Source organism: Anthonomus grandis, chromosome 9 (assembly GCF_022605725.1).
Source record: "Anthonomus grandis grandis chromosome 9, icAntGran1.3, whole genome shotgun sequence".
Classification (NCBI taxonomy): Eukaryota; Metazoa; Arthropoda; class Insecta; order Coleoptera; family Curculionidae; genus Anthonomus; species Anthonomus grandis.
The window spans coordinates 7,831,375-7,841,968 of record NC_065554.1 but is presented as its reverse complement, the minus strand read 5'-3'; the positions used below and the strand labels follow the sequence as shown (position 1 = coordinate 7,841,968).

Here is a 10,594-nt window from a genome sequence, read left to right as displayed (position 1 = left end):
ATCAAAAAATGTTAAATACCATAAGAATTAACAACTTTTCGAAAAAATGTTTTACGACTTTTTTGTTGCAACTGACTTGTATAATTGAACCTCTTAAAGTTTGGCGGTTTTTATAGTAGACACCCTGTATAGAGAATATTCATTGATGTCTGAAAAAAAACAAATGTAATATGAGTGGAAAACAACAAGAGAATTGTTAATAAACATAAAAATAAAGTGAAACAAAAGCACCAGTATATGTATGCATGCATGGTCAAATTCCACTGGTTGGCACAAAAGGTTCTCGAAAAACGACGCTGACGACGTCGACGTCGAGAAGCGACGCTACACCACCGATGGCAGCAGCTCCAGCGGCGCGCTGTGTCTGGTTTGGCCCCCTTCGCCCCGCCTGACTCCCGTCACGCGGGGCGTGGTCTGTCTGTGTCCGGAGCCACGAAAAGTGAGGATCAATTCTACTTATTTAATACAGCTTTCGTATTAGGAGCGTGTATATAGTTAGGAATCCACGCTAAACCGATTTACGTTTAAACTCTCGGTTTTATCTCGCTCTAAGTACCCCGGCTTAACTCGGTATTGTGCTGTTTGACTAAGTGAACAAATAGATGCGAGCAGTGATATATATTGACTTTCGTTAGTGTGCCATCCGGCGATTATCTTCTTATTGTTTATTAGCTGGTTTTTCGTTTTATTTTGGCAAGGTGAGTTTCGCTTTCGTTAAGGTTCTTATGTTGTTTACATCACGTCATGATCATCAACACGGCCGCCATCATAGTCGCCATTTTTGTTTGTGATATGTATGAGGAACCACTTTAAGACGGTTTGTTTATGTGATACCAAGGATGTTTTTAACCTTTTTCCGGTTGTTTATTATTTGAATACATGCAAAGCCCGGAATAGTAATAAATACATTAAAATCAAAACATACCAGTATATTTACAGTCTAGTACTATTTTATTACTACTTATATACTCACTCATACAAATACACTATAATTTACACACAAATAAGTCTATTTATAATAGATTTATTAGGATTTATGGCCAGTGTAATATATAGTGTTTGATTTATATGTAGAGTTAAAACCTTTATTTACGTTTAATATGATACATATATAACTTCTTATAGAATAAGTTATTAATTATATTAAGTGCTTTTGCCCAACCTCATAAACCAAAGGAGAAATTAGACATTTAAGTCAATGCTATCTGCATACGTATTTCGTTCTTAAATAAAATAAAATAAATATTTTATTTTATTTTTATTTTTGGTAAACGCATCTTAGTCGAACCCCCTAAGACTCGTCTTCTTGAAATATTTAAAAAGGTTCTTAAAACCGTTCTTACTAGACTATCGCACCGTAACTGATATTAAACGTCGATTAATATTTTCGGTTGCGTATTTTTTTCAACAAAAATTTTGTCTCATGTAGCCGTGGTCAATACCAACTTTCTTATTTTAAATAAAAGACCCTCTATGTGATTATGTTTTCTACACAACATTATAAACATTTTGATGTATCACGTGCCATACTTTTATTCAACTGTTTCTTAGATACATGGTTTTAAAAATTGCTGTTTTTATGAATTTAAAAGCCTCTAAAACTTATTCTACTCAAAGTAGAAAAAAACGGTTATCACTGTTCTATTCTTACTGTATAATTCCTTTTTTCTAAAAACATACAAAATATGATAACTGATTAGCATTTAAGTATTTTTCAAAGTTTTATATAATTTTATTTTATTTTAAATTAGTTTATTGTTTTTATTCATTTAATGTAATGTATGATTTGTTTGTGATATGTATGAAGAACCTTTTTAAGACGGTTTGTTTATGTGTCACCAAGGGTGTTTTTTACCTTTTTCCGGTTATTTATTATTTGGATACATGCAAAGCCCGGAATAGTAATAAATACATTAAAATCAAAACATATCAGTATATTTACAGTCTAGTACTATTTTATTACTACTTATATACTTATACAAATACACTATAATTTACACACAAATAAGTCTATTTATAATAGATTTATTAGGATTTATAGCCATTGTAATATATAGTATTCTGATTTATATGCAGAGTTAAATCCTTCATTTACGTTTAATATGATACGTATATAACTTCTTATAGAATAAGTTATTAATTATATTAAGTGCTTTGGCCAACATCATAAACCAAAGGAGAAATTAAGACATTTAAGTCAATGCTATCTGCATACGTCTTTCGTTTTTAAATAAAATAAAATAAATATATTAATAATTATATTCAAACAAACAAAAAGATTGATATAGGGTAAACGCGTCTAAGTCGAAACCCCCTAGCACTCATCTTGTTGAAATATTTAAAAAGATTCTTAAAACAGTTCTTACTAGACTATAACACCGTAACTGATATAAAACGTCGATTAGTATTTTTGATTGCGTATTTTTTTCAAGAAAAATTTTGTATACAGGGTGTTTCATGTAGCCGTGGTCAATACCAACTTTCTTATTTTAAATAAAAGACTCTCTATGTGATTACACTCTTAGATTCTACATAAAATTATAAACATTTTGATGTATCACGTGCCGCACTTTTACTCAACTGTTTCTAAGATACGTGGTTTTGAAAATTGCTATTTTTATGAATTTAAAAACCTCTAGAACTAATTAAATAATCTAAAAATAGAAAAAAACGGATTTTACTTTTCTATTCTTAACTTTATAATTCCTTTTTTCGGAAAACGTACAAAATATGATACATGTCAAAAAATATGGAACAAGTGCACTTAAATTGTTTAAGGATCTAGTAAAAAACATGCAATACTTAAGGTATAAAAGTTATGTATTGTCATGGTAAATCAATTGTTATATATGACTTGTGCCAGTGCATATTTAAAATAAATATGGTGTTTTTAAAAGAAACTCACCAGCTCCAGCTTAGTGGCTGAAACATTGACATAAGAGAGAGTGGCTGTCATCAGAGTCGGACTGGCCCGCCGGGCAACCAGACATTTGCCCGGTAGGCCCCCACCTTCTAAATGTAAATGGGCCCCTATTAAAACTATTAAAAACACAAAAACAGAGAACAAAATGTTTACACATAGACTGGCAAATTGCCCCCAGTGAGTTAAGGACGAAATTTTCAAAATTACTGAGCTGGGTCCTTACAAAGCTTTTGAAATTGAGACATATAAAGCAATAATAAATAAGGAACACAAAGTTTAGAAAACAGATTTGAAAAGCACAAAACCATTTATGATTCTTTTTACTTTTTTGATCCGCGAAATTTTGAGCAGTAAGTAAAACAAACTGATTATTTAGATAACAGCGGGATTACCTACTTCTTGTATTAAAACATAACTAATTAATTTTGCAAAAAATTTTAAGGATCTAAAAATCCTGACAGAAGATTCATCATGGTTACCAGAGGGATTTGAAATGTAGAAATATGTAGAAATAGAAAACAGTGAATCCGAATCTGATGATGATAGTATACAAGTGTCTTTTGACATTATCTTGTACGCAAGTTGCTTGTGAGCGTGTTTTCTCCAAATTAAAATTAGTCTTAAATCGTCTTCGGTCCCTTTTAGGGCAAGAGTTAGTAGAAGCTTTTATAAGAAGTTCAGAAGCAGCTTTGCTTGAAGCTTTAGACTATGATCATTTAATTAACAAAATTGCAAATTCTACGTCGCTGTTACAAAAAAACTTCTTATCTAATAAGTAAGTTTTTATAAATTTCACTTTTTGTTTTTTTGCCATTTTATGTTATAATTTTATAGGACTAGATCATGAGTTCCTGATTTCTGTTAACGTAGCTTTAATTAGTATACTGCAGATAATAGAATTTAAACTTTTTATTTGTTTTTTTTCCATGGGTAGATAATATACCCAGTTTTCTGGGCCCTATTGAGGTCTCTGCCCGGTAGGCCCTTATGCCACCAGTCCGACGCTGGTGGCTGTGACAAGTCTTTTCAGAAACACTTAGTTATTCGATGCACTATACCTAAAATAAGAATTTTTTTTTCGAAATTTATTTTAAACCAAAATTTATACTAAATATATAGAGCTATTAATGAAAATAAATATCTTGCTCACTTACCTTGTAAGATCATGTTAATCACAAAGCAAATGATCACAATATTCGTTACTTTCTTTAATTTCAATAAATGTCTGATATGTTATAAATTTAAATAAGATCTAAGACTGCCGTGCCTCTATAAATTCAGATCGAAATCACCTCTAGGTTTTCCTTGGCTATTATATGGAAATTGACATTTAAAAATACACACAAGTTATAAATCTTATACTTAAAAAAACATTTTCGCTTAAAACCAGTCCATAGTTATGGTGGGATTTATTGACACTATTTATGTAAAGTGTCAATGGGTGTTTATTGAATGCAATAAAAGTAAATACACAAAAGAAATCGTAAAAAAAATGACGGAAAAAATGTCGTATACATCACGTCGTGATCATTCCGCCATCATAGTCGCCATTTTTGTTTGTGATATGTATGAAAAACCACTTTAAGACGGTTTGTTTGTGTTCACTAAGGAATATTGTTTACCTTTTTCCGGTTATTTATTACTTGAATACATGCAAAGCCCGGCACAGTAATAAATACATTAAAATCAAAACATACCAGTTTTAGTATATTTATAGTCTAGTACTATTTTATTACTTCTTATATAGGTACCTATATAAATACATTATCATTTATACATAAATAAATCTTTTTATAATAGATTTATTAGGATTTATAGCCTGTGTAGTACATAGTGTACTGATTTATATGCATTCTTTGTTTACGTTTAATATGATATAAACTGTGACCCAAATTGGGTGTACATGTATGGGTAGGTATCTTGGAAACTATAAGAGATAGAAAATTGGTTAAATGGGGAAAGTTGTAGGGCATTTAGTTACTAAATTAGTACCGCTTTTAGAATGATTTTATTTCTTTCCAATTTTGAAATATTTGGAAAAAATCAAAAAGTTGCATTTTTAAAAAGGGCTGTTTTTTTTATTACAGCGTATTTTTAAAATCTGTAAAACCATTATTAGGACAATTTTTTAAGGAAAACGCATACCTGAATTCAGTTTTTGTTTTCGACGTTTCGGTTCTGAGATTCCATGCTCAACTTCTTTTTTTCTGATGGCGGCCATTTTGTTTTTTTGCTAAATTAAAAAGATCTTTTTTTTCCATTAAAATTATGTATAACACTGTATGAAAATATTTTATGTTTACGTAAATAAATTAAATAGTTTATTTTTCGCTGTGTTGGCCATTACTTTCATTGCCATTTTGTCGTATACACAATTATTATTAACTTACTAACTTGCTAACTTATACTTTTACGTAATTTCTTAATAAAACTGTTAACTACTTGTAAGAATAATATTAAATTAAACTATTCAAAATGAGGGCCATTTTTGTTTCAACATTTTTCACATTTCTTTAAGACACTTCTAGTTACCTTGTGCAGGGTGTTTCTATTTATATTATTTAAGACATTCCGAACCCTGTCCTCTAGTTGTTCGAGAGTCGTAGGAGGTTCAAACTCGTAAACTTCATTTTTAACATATCCCCAAATTCGGAGTTTAAAAATTTAAACAAACTTCACTAAATACAAACTAGATTCGACTAGATACGAAAAAGCTATTTAACACTAACAAGAACAAGAATAAAAAATTAACAAGATAAGAAATACTAAACAAGTTAATAAGTAAAATCAAATAAATAATATTTTGCAGAACTGGCCGTAAATGACGCTAAATCATTAAACAATATTAATTGTTTATACGACAAATGGCCTCCGTAGTCATGGCCAACTCTACAAAAAATGAACTTTGTAATTTTTGACATAAGCATCAAATATTTTCATATGTGTTATACATCATTTTAAAGGAAAAATTTAGCAAAAAAAAAGAAGTTGAGGATGGAATCTCAGAACCGAAACGTCGAAAATAAAAACTGAATTCATGTATGTGTTGTCCTATAAGTTGTCCTAATAAATATAAAAAATCAGGCAATAAAGATAAGGCCTTAAAAAAAATATAGGCATTTTTCAAAAATGCAACTTTTTAATTCTTTTCAAATATTTCAAAATCGGAAAAAGATAAAATCGTTCTAAAAGCGGCACTAAATTGGTAACTAAATGCCCTACAACTTTCCCTATTTAACCAATTTTCAATCTCTTATAGTTTCCAAGATGCCCATACATGTACACCCAATTTGGGCCACATTGTATATACATATATCTTTGATGTACGTAATAGGGGCTTAAGTCAAAAAATATAGTTTTTCAGAAAACGAATTTAAAAATTTAAAAAATTGCTGTAAGTCCGGTCATTAATTTAAAGCCTGAAGTTTTTGATATTAGTCAGAGTATTTAATTCCTTTTTAGATCAAATACTATTCATTATCTACAAAAGTGTATTTTACAAAATTTGAATGACTTAAGTCTTTATGAACAAAAAAAAAGTTTTTTTTAGCTTACTGATTTTAATTAGAATGGAGTAACTTTTAATAAGGCAAATAATATCAAAACACATGTTTTAAAAAACACAAACTATCTTTTTTTCCCTTAGAAACTAATTGATTCATTTAGCCTAAGTAAGTATTTAATTTTCTTGTTGTTCTACTGCTTCATCCACTAGATCTGGGTCATTATCAAAAACTTTAGTATTGGTAGGTAAATTTTGATAAAATTGGTGAAACACTGGTGGCACCAAAGAAAGAAGCGAACACAAGTCTTTCTTTTTCTCCTTTGATATTGGAAGTAACCCTTTAGTATACAGTTCCTTAACTACCAAAAATTTTAGGTTTTGACTTTTGCCCCGTCTCAGAAAGCTTATAATTTTAAAATCTTTAGTATCAGATATAGAACTTTTGTAACGTACCATACCGCTATTATTATATTGTAGCCATTGCACATTATGCCAATAAAACTGTTCGCCTAATATATTTTTCTTTCTGTTGACCATGACTGATTTTAATAACCTGGAAAAATCCAAGAATTCATTTTGCTCCATTTCATGGACTTTAAATTGTCTTTTTCTTCCAGTTGTTCTCACCAACTGGTACCAATCGTGTGGATGATATACTGGACCTTCCATTGTCTTTTTTCGCTTTTCTATCATGGAATCAACATCACACCTAGATATTAAGAACTTGTGGTTTATCGTTAAATTGGGATTTTCACTTTGAGCCTTTATAAACATAGCAGCGACATGACTGTTTCGATTTTGACCACATGTGTCGGAGTAAAAAATTATATTATTTACATCATTGGGCAAATTTTTAATGTGAGTGTACAATCAGGAAGCAATTTCATTACCTCCCCGAGCAGCCAATGCTTCATGCCACATGTAATGCGTCGATTCTCCATTGCTATCATGACTGTTAAATTATACGTCCAGAGCTGACGTTTATAGAATGCTACTGAAGAAGTTATAAAGGATGTTGGAAGGCACTGCTGGAGATCAAAACTAAAGCATTTTTTATGGGGATTTATTTTAGCTTCCGTCTTATTTTTTGTTTTTGCTTCGAATGCAGCATTAGCTTGGTTGTGATGCAATTCCAGTTCCTTTTGTAAAGGAATTTCATCTTCTTTATTTCCTGATTTAGAAGCAACCTGTATTTGCACACTTTAGAGTGTCGCATTTTTCGCAGGTATCAACATATGGCTTTTTAAACGATAGTTTTAATTTGTGAAATTATTTTTTATATATAGTTCTTCCTTCTTTGTACAGATCGTACATAATTCGCAGATTTAGGTGCGATTGTAGGTACCTTTTATCATTTGTACGTCTTGTATAATAACTCTCGTGAGAAGATTAACAACTTACTTGGGTGTCTTTGGAATTAATTAGATTTGCAATAAATGTTACCCTTTTGCTATGGGATCCTAAGTCCTCCAATTATTGTTGAGGAAGCACTAGGTCCAGCTTGATCAGTTATGTTCAACTTTTCTTGTGATTCTAAAATTTAAAAAATATAACGATCTAAAAACTTAACATACTACTCTGAATATTAGTAGGTAGGTACTTACTTTGAATATTAGTAGAGGAAATATTAGCCTTTGAACGACTTATTTTTCTCTGAATGGACAATAAATCAATGTTGTCGTCACTGCTTTCACTTTCAGATTGTCCAGGTAAACAGTCCTTATCTGCATAACTGTCATCTGAATTTAAGATAGCTGTCAAATCTGCCATCAGTGAAGGGGCTGGCGATGATGTTACAGACCCTATATTTGAGATCTGATCTTCTGTTAGCGACACAGCTAAACTTTTATTTATTGTATCGCCGATAACTAGAAATGTAAAATTAGTCAGTAACATACACGATAAAATTACAAGCAAAAATGGTTCTTTTACTATACCGTTTTAAAAGCATTCACCTTTATTGCTTGCTGTATCCAACTGTATATAATTTTCACCTAAAAAATTCTCATCAAAGTCCAAAATATTATTTGAAAAATCCGAATTAACAGTTAAAGAAGGCATTAAAATTTTGTAACTTGGGTGATCAGTATAAGGTATTTCTTCGTGATCATTAGCCGGTGTTTGGGAGTGTGAAATAACTGGAATTAATAATTGATATTTTTGTAAATTTATAATAAGGTTATGTTATGTTGTATTAAAATACTTAATAATAAACATAAGACAATTTTAAAAATTATGACAATGATATTTACCTGTTTCTTAACATTTTCTTGCCAATTGCAAAATAAGTTTACTTCTTGCACTCATGTTAACTCAACGATTTTCTACGATAAACAAACAACGACTACACATAAACTTCTATCCACGTGTAAATTCCACATACATAATAATGATAAACTGATACGAAAGTCTTAAGTCAGCAATGCAATTTTAAATTTAAAAATAACGTTTTGATATAAAGGTCTTAAATTGACTTAAGTCATTATGACACTACTTCCCTTTTACAATGTTTTGGTACAAAGGTCTTATGTAAACTTAAGACTCTATTACCAGACCAGAATTTTTTTTTATTTGTTTAAGTCTTTTGTACCAATTTATGGGGCCAAAATAAAAATGGTACGACTTAAGTCTCTAATATCACCAGAACGAGCAAAAAATTTTGACTTAAGACCAACATTTTTCGGGATTTCGTCAAAACGTGACTTAAGACCTTTGTACCTAACATCAAAGATATAACTTCTTATAGAATAGGTTATTAATTACATTAAGTGCTTTGACCAACCTCCTTAACCAAATGAGACATTACAATTAAGACATTTAATGCAATGCTATCTGCATACGTCTTTCGTTTTTAAATAAAATTAAATGAATAAAACTAAGTTATAAGAAAAATTATAGTTTTTATAGATGTACCTGAAAAGTGTCTATACTAAATATAAATGAAATCAAAATTAATAAATATATCTTGACCATATATACTAAAACCAAGAATTTAGTAAAAAATCGTTGAATAAATATATCTTTAACGATAATAATATATGATGTGTTGCTTGGGATTCCTAAAATTTTCTTTGTAATAGTATTATCACTCAAATTTATATCAATATTAATATGCTTAAAACGCTTTATTGAAAAAATAATGAATCCTTTTTAATCTCCATTCAAACACATTGAACCTTTTTAAAAATTAATATTGTTTTATTCTCGATTCGGGTATAAATATTATTTTATTATGTATATATATCGAACAAATTCAATTAATAGCGTTTTATATTTTATAAATTATTTATAAAACAATAAAGAGTTTAAGCCATTTGGCGTTCAGTTCTGTTTATATTAAAGTTATTATTTATTTCGGGATTCAGCGTATCAATGGCAAGCAAAATAACCCAACTACTGTTTAAATTAATAAAAATTGACTGTTAAATTCATTTTATATTTTCTGTTTGTTGTATGCATGCATTTATTTTTTAAGCTGGCTTTTGCTTTTTAAATAAATAGTATAAAATTGCCGTTAATGGTTCGGAAAATATTTTACACAAATAAGTTATCTTTATTTGATTGTTCTATTATCTAAGCACCTATAAAATTCTAAAAATTTAACTAATAACAAAGAATTAAATTAATGAACTACGATTTAATTAATATCGACGAGGCATTAGCGGCAAACTAAAATGCTCGCATAGTAGCTGAAAACGGTTCAATTTAAATCCAAAATCCGATTAGAAAAAGGAGCGAATTCACACGTTAAGAAGATTAAATGGAATGCTAGTAAATCCCGGATTTCTCGCAAAGACTATTATCATTATATTATGATTATATTGGATTTACTAATGCCGTTTCGGTCTCGTAACTCAGTTTGCCACTGAATTTCAGAGAGTTCGGGTGCGCTTTATCGCGAGTTGTTAAGTGCTGTTAAAGTTTTATATCTAAACAATTATAACTTTTTTGACAGTGAAGTGTTATCAGAATGCAGCATAGGTAAACAATTCAAACATAAAACTTAATTAATTTGTTTCACTTCATAACTATAAAAGCTTTGTCAGATTTAATTAAGCTAATGAGGGGCGAAAAGAGTCCGCTACAACAACAATTTTAATATGTTAAACCCGCAGCAAGATTAAGCCAATAAAGTTGCAGTCCGATATGAAACATAAAACATTTGT

The 10,594-nt window shown here is 29.9% G+C and overlaps 1 protein-coding gene across 3 annotated transcripts in view; it reads left to right on the top strand.

The window, feature by feature from the left end:
- The first annotated feature begins 477 nt into the window (after positions 1–477).
- LOC126740509 (homeobox protein OTX1-like) overlaps positions 478–10,594 on the top strand; it is a 102,871-nt gene continuing 92,754 nt past the window's right edge. For all 3 annotated transcript variants that reach the window (XM_050446572.1, XM_050446573.1, XM_050446571.1), the window contains exon 1: positions 478–698. The gene's annotated coding sequence lies outside the window, so the exon portion shown is untranslated. The remainder of the gene's footprint in view (positions 699–10,594) is intronic.